The sequence below is a fragment of the Diceros bicornis genome, chromosome 12 (assembly GCF_020826845.1).
Source record: "Diceros bicornis minor isolate mBicDic1 chromosome 12, mDicBic1.mat.cur, whole genome shotgun sequence".
NCBI classification, from domain to species: Eukaryota; Metazoa; Chordata; class Mammalia; order Perissodactyla; family Rhinocerotidae; genus Diceros; species Diceros bicornis.
The window spans coordinates 74,708,479-74,715,280 of record NC_080751.1 but is presented as its reverse complement, the minus strand read 5'-3'; the positions used below and the strand labels follow the sequence as shown (position 1 = coordinate 74,715,280).

At 34.5% G+C, this 6,802-nt stretch overlaps 1 pseudogene; it reads right to left on the bottom strand.

The window, feature by feature from the left end:
* Nucleotides 1-5,492: 5,492 nt before the first annotated feature.
* Nucleotides 5,493-5,959, bottom strand: LOC131411711 (ubiquitin-ribosomal protein eS31 fusion protein-like; annotated as a pseudogene).
* Nucleotides 5,960-6,802: the final 843 nt, after the last annotated feature.

The following is a 6,802-nucleotide window of genomic DNA, read 5'->3' as shown; positions in this document are numbered from 1 at the left end:
AATAGATTTTCTTTGTCAAAAACTATGTAAATTTTCAAATTTACTAGATATTGACAACTTTGCTCTTCAAGTGATGGTAGCAATTTATAAATCCATCTGAAGGTTATGAGTATATCTACCTATTTTCTCACATCCTCTCAATACATTATCAGTTTAAATTTCTTTTTTACCAATTTCATGGGTAAGAAATCATAAGTCATAATAGTTTAAAAATTATTGAAATGTAACATACACAAAATATTTCACATCATATAACCATCCAGACCAATGATTATTTTCTCAATGAGTCACAAGTTTGATAAAGAAATAGAATATTACCAGGACTTTGACGTCCCTGTTTTGTTTCATCTCATTTGTTATTTTTCATTATGATAAGCGTTACTGTGATCTCTATTTTCACAGGTTAGTTTTCAAATTTGAGAAAGTATACACAGATAGCATGTACTTTTTTATGTCTGGCTTCTTTTGCTTGTTGTTGTGTTGATGTGATCCATGTTGCTGTGTGTAGCAGTGGTCATACATTTTCATTATTATATAGAGTTCCATCATTTAAAAATACCACAAAGTATATACCCATTCTACCATTAAAAAAAAATTTGATTTGTTTTCGGTTTTGTGCCTATAATAAATAATTCTCCTATAAGCATTGTTGAACATAACTTTTGGCATGTGTACATATGTATCCATATTTACTATGGGTGTATATACCTAGAAGTGAAATTGTTGTGTGAGAAAGTCTGTATTTTTATCTTTAGTCAATACTTCTAGCTTTCCAAAATAATTTCAATCCATACAAATTCAACTATTCTATTTTTCAATTCTATAATTTCTACTTCCTGTAATTCATTTTATTGAACATGTTAATCAGAGTTATTTTAATGCCATATCTGCAAATTCCTAAATGTAGTTCATCTGTATGTCTGGTTTTATTGACTTTCTGTTTTCTGATTATTTGATCCTATATCTTGTTATGCTGGCAATTTTTGATTGAATGCTATAAATTGTTACGATATTATCTTCCTTCAAAGTGGGTTAACTTTGTCTTTGGCAGAAAGTTAATGGAGAAGCAGATCCCATTTATTTGATCAGGGACCAAAATTATCAGAGACCAACTGGATTTCAGATTTTATTGTATCTGGCCTCAACTGAAAGATCACCTTTTTCATAATCCATGATTCTTGGTGGACACTCAATTCCAATTTTTGACTCTGCAGTACGACAAAATAGCTAAAGAGTCTACTTTGTATCTTTGCCTATTCATGCTGTACACATATGAGCTGCTTTGGTTCTTAATACCTTGAGCAGGGTTAAGGAACTAGCAAACATCTTGAGGGAAAAAAAGTGCATGATTTCACATTCAATTCTCTTTGCTTCATTTTTCTTGGAAACTTATGCCTTCATGCTCTGGCTGCCTTAGTAGCTACGATATCCAATTTTTGTCTCTCTAGCCCTGTGAAGCTACCCCAGTCACTGAGATTAATTTTCTCTCAGCTCTTCAGTCTACTATTAATACTCAGAAAACACCCAGAGGGGTAAATGACAGGAAATAATGAGCTTACTACTATGTGTTTTTCTTCTCCCTAAGAATCTCTCTGTCCTTATATTTTATATCTATATCTTGTAAAGTGTTATTTAGATACATTATTTCTAAATTTAATTTTAAAATCCTTAAACTTTAACTAGAAAATTTAATGCATTTACATTTATTGGGATTATTGATTTACAGTAGTCCTCCTTATCCATGGGGGATATATTCCAAAACTCCCAGTGAATGCCTGAAACTGTGGATAGTACCAAACCCTATATAAACTATTATTTTTCCTATACAGATCTTCCTTGGCTTATGATAGGGTTACATCCCAATAAACTCATTGTAAATTGAAAATATCGTAAGTCGAAAATGCATTGAATAAGAAGTTGGACAAGAGCAACAGTTTTCAAAGATTTTTTTAAAGCAGTAGAAACTTTTACATACACACAGTGTTGTTTCACAAGATGATTTATCTAAGAGTGTGTGTGTATTTCAAAAGGCAAAAAAAGAAAAAAAAACAGTCCATAATAACATAGACATATTCATCCTTTAATAAATCTTTGAAGTAAGATACATCCCCAAGCTAACCTCATCTCAGAGTTGTGCAATGCAACAATAGATTGAACTCCCATCCTGCAACTCATCATCACAAATTTGAAAAATTGTAAATTGCATCATCTTAGTCTAGGACTGTCTGAACGTACATACATATGATAAAGTATGATTTTCAAATTAGGCACAGTAAGAGATCAAAAACAGTAACTTCTCTTTCACATTTCTGAATTGCCAGCACCACTACTCTTGTGCTTTGGGCCTGTTAGTAAGTTATAAGGGTTCCTTTAGCACAAACACTGTGATACTATGACAGTCGATCTGATAACTGAGGTGACTACTAAGTGACTAATGGGCAGGTAGTATATACAGTGTTGATATGCTGGATAAAGGGATGATTCAGGTCCCAGGTGGGACAGAGCTGGATGGCACAACATTTCATTATGCTTAGAACAGAGCACAATTTAAAATTTACGAATTGTTTATTTCTAGAATTTTCTATCTAATATTTTCAGACAGTGGTTGACCATGGCTAACTGAAACCATGAAATGTGAAACTGCAAATAAGGAGAGACTACTGTATTTAGATATTTTTCTGCACCGTCATTTTGTGCTTTTTGTTGTCATTTTCTGTTATCAATCTATTTGCATTTTGAATTGGATATATACATTCTATTTTGCTTTTCTCATTATATTTTGCAACTTTTCTGGTTTCAAGGTCTTACCCACTTACTTTTTTTCTTCTAATGGTAGCCTTGAAATTTTGCCAAGTGTACTTAACCTTAAAAAAATCTGAAATTTATTGATATCTTAAATCATGCACTAGCAAATGGAATCTTCTCCTGACTTCTGTGCTAATGTTAATTTTGTTGCTAGTATTTTAACAATCTATTTTTATAACTCAGATGTCATAATTATCATAATTATTATTTTATTCAGAACATATTTGTCCACAAATTTCTTTGCTCACCATTCTTTTCATATCTCAGAATTTCCCTATGGTACATCCTTTAGAAATGCCTTGAGTGAAGATCTATTGAAGAGTAAACACACTTAGTTTTTATTTACCTGAAAATGATTCTATTTCATCTTGATTCTTGAAAGAGATTTTTTGCCATGTGACTTTTTCAATAGGCTAGGTTATGGTTCAATATCAAGCAACCCTCAAATCTATGTGGCTTAAAGACACAAAGGTTTACATTTTACTCTTGTGTTGTGTCCATTGTGGTTGAGTAGTGGAGCTCTATTCAGCATAGGTACTTAGGCACCAAAGCTAAAGGAGCAGTCTCCATCTTCAAAGTGTTGATAGCCTTTCCAGAAGTAAAGAAAAATGTGTCAAGACATGCAGCAGCTCCTAATGTTTCTTCTCACAATTGACTGGCTCAAACAAGTCACACGTCCATACCTAAATTCAAGAGTGTAGGGAAGTGCAACCCTGTCATGTGTTCCAAAAGACAGAAAGCTGGAATGTTTGGGGTTTTTTTCCAGAATCATCTCAAAGACAGTTTTTTAATTTCCCGTGTCCCTTTGGCTTCTCTTGAATCCAGCCATTTATTATCTTCCGGATTTAGAGGCCTCAGTTACTTTTTCTTGTGCCAGAATATTATTTTAAATCTTGAGGTGTTTTGTCTCTTCAGCCACAGTTTATTTTGTAGGTAGGCTAAAGTTTATGTACCTGTAATCAGAATCCTGTGTCATGAAAATATTGTAGGGTTAGCCTCTGATCCATTATTGGGAAAAGAGGAAGTTTCTGTCATGATTTTACTCCACAATAATGTATTAAATATTGATTTGAATCTTAACTGCTCACTTGTGCTTGTTCATCAAGACCATGAAGCTGGAATCACACTTCCCAGATAAATTTCGTTGAATGGTTTCGTCACCGCCATCTAACTATACCTAGAAACTTGGGTCAATTTTCATTCCTTGTATACTGGTGATAACTTTAAAATGCCAACATCATAGCCTGATTTCATCAAAACAGGTTCTTTGGTTTTACAAGCAGCATGCTTGTCTTTATCTTTTGCAGTCTAATTTGATTAAAATGACGTACTGTGTCACTACCGATTTTTATTTCTGAGTCTGAACTCACTCTGGTGTTACTTGTAGCCTACCTCTAAATTCTCAAACATGGATAATATAAATATATCATCAGATTTAATGGCAATGTGCATATATAACAATTTTATTTGCACTAAAAAAATCCTTTTATTTGAAAACCATTGAAGTATCACAAGTATCAAATATATATTAATAGATTCTCTCATACCTTCTTCATGAGTTGTTTCATTGTTGAATTTTAGTCTTTTATTGTTGTATATGACTTATCATTAAGGTATTTTTCCCCATAAAGCCTTGACACTGGTGCTAGAACACTTTATAATCTCAATGAAAATAATAGATGAGTAATCTTGAACTTTCTATGTTCTAGATTTCTCCTTGCTGCTTATCCAAGAGAATTTCAAGCTTCTCTCACTCCAATTTTGGAATGACCTCTCTCTGGCAATTGTGGAGTAATAGAAAATATGCCAAGCTAGAACTCAAAAGAGAAGAGTGATTGTAAAGCTCTGTTGGGAATCCTCAAAGGTCACGGAGACACGGGTCATAAAAAGAATATGATGAGCAGAGCTTAAGCCCCTCAAATGTTCAACTAGAAGCCTTTTATTGGTTTCACACACAATTTAGTGGTTCACCCTCAGGAATAATTTTCAATTATTTGCATCTATTTGAAATATTTTTCTTTAATTTATTCATCCCCTTAATAATTGATCCTATAAAACAAAAATCATTGTTAATAAATTGAAATTTACTGAGCAGTCTCAGTGTGCTAGGATTTATTAAATAACACCTGCATGTGGCTATGGCTTAAAGTAAAAATAGCTAAAAATTTTAAGTGGTAATCAAGATAAAATGTCAAAGGCTAAAGCTCCATTTAATCCCTAAGGGCAAACATATCGTATCTAGGATAACCTTTAGACGTCGAGTCCTCCCCTACATCTCTATTTATTAAAGCAATGCAGCACCATGGTTTATGATGTGTTTATTGAACTCTAGGGCCTCGCTTAGTTTGCATTCATTTGTTCATATTCCCCTTCCTTCCAGGTGTCAATAAGTCTGGAGTGCTAGATCCATCAGACACCAATTTTCAAGGAGTAGTCCCTTAGCATCCTAGGGTCACCGCATGGTGGTACGCACACCAAAGACTCCATATACTTACTTTCAGCCAAAGACTCACCTTCTTGCTCCTGGCCTGGGATCTTATGCCCTCTTCTCACTGTTCCTCTTGTAATGTGTAATGACGATCACACATCACATAGTGGCTCTTCCACAATACACAAGGCAGACTTTCCTGATCTCATCCTCTTCTCCTGGATTTTTTTTTTAGTTCATGTCTTTTATTAAGCATATACAATTACTTGTCTTCTGGTTTGTTGAAACAATAGGTAAAGCAACATTTGCCACAATAATGTCTGTCAAAGTGGCTGGCCATAAAACTCCAGCACCACATTCATTTGAGGGGCACTCCTAACAAAGGAGATTAATTTTGCCATTCTCACCCACCTTATCGTGTTTTAAGACAGCCAGCTTAGCCTTCTTTCTCTTAAGCTTATTCTTCTGGGAGTGGTCTAAGACTTCTTCCTTTTCTTAGCTCCATCACAGAGTCTCAACACGAGATGAAGAGTAGATTCCTTTGAATGCTGTAGTCGGACGAAGCACGTCCATTTTCCAGTTTCTTGCCAGCAAATATCAGTCTCTGCTGATCAGGAGGGATTCTTCCCTTATCCTGGATTTTGCCCTTTATATTTTTTATTGTATCTGATTTTTCAACCTCAAGAATGATGGTCTTTCCCTAAGGGTTTTTACAAAAATCTTCATCTTAGCAGTGCTTCCAGCACAGATTCCGGATGGGAAAAGCTCCTCCTTGATATTTAAGATCACAAAGCAAAATTCAGTTTCAATGAATGAATTCTATAAATAAAATAAATGACAAAATAAATACCTTGGGAAGTTATTTGCTACTGTGAAATGTTTGAAGCATGTAGATACATTTGATGCATTGCTGTGTAACAGGAATTTCAGCCAAAGGTCTGGCCTCACCATGAGCCCAACATCTGGTCTGAAGTCCCACATTCTCCTCTCATTTCTCTTTACTGTGACAATCTACAATAGAGGTTAGAACTGGTGTCATGGTATTAGATAGATACGTATTCAAAATTCCGATATTGCCAAAGACTGGGCTGTGACTCTGGGCAAGTGATTTGACTTTGGCATGCTAAATTTTGCATTCTACAGTGGGGAATAATAATAGAGTTATTGTGAGGATTAAAAGTTTTCAAGTGTGCTGGCCCCATGACCTAGTGGTTAACTTTGGCATGCTCTGCTTTGGCGGCCCTTGTTTAGTTCCTAGGTGTGGACCTACACCACTCGTCAGCAGTGATGCTGTTGTGACAGTCCACATACAAAATAGAGGAAGATGGGCACAGATGTTAGCTCAGGGTGAATCTTCCTCAGGAAAATAAAGTGATAAAGTATGTTTAACATAGTGATGGGCATTTTGTAAGTCTGTGATGGCTATTAATTATTAATTTTAAAAAATTTCCCTCAAAGTCTCCTAAAACTCATTTATCATTCTCCATTATAGTCTTCCTATAAATAACAAAAAATTTATTTAGAAAGTAAATGTAGTTCTCTATGTTTCAATGGAGCCCAACAACTTCA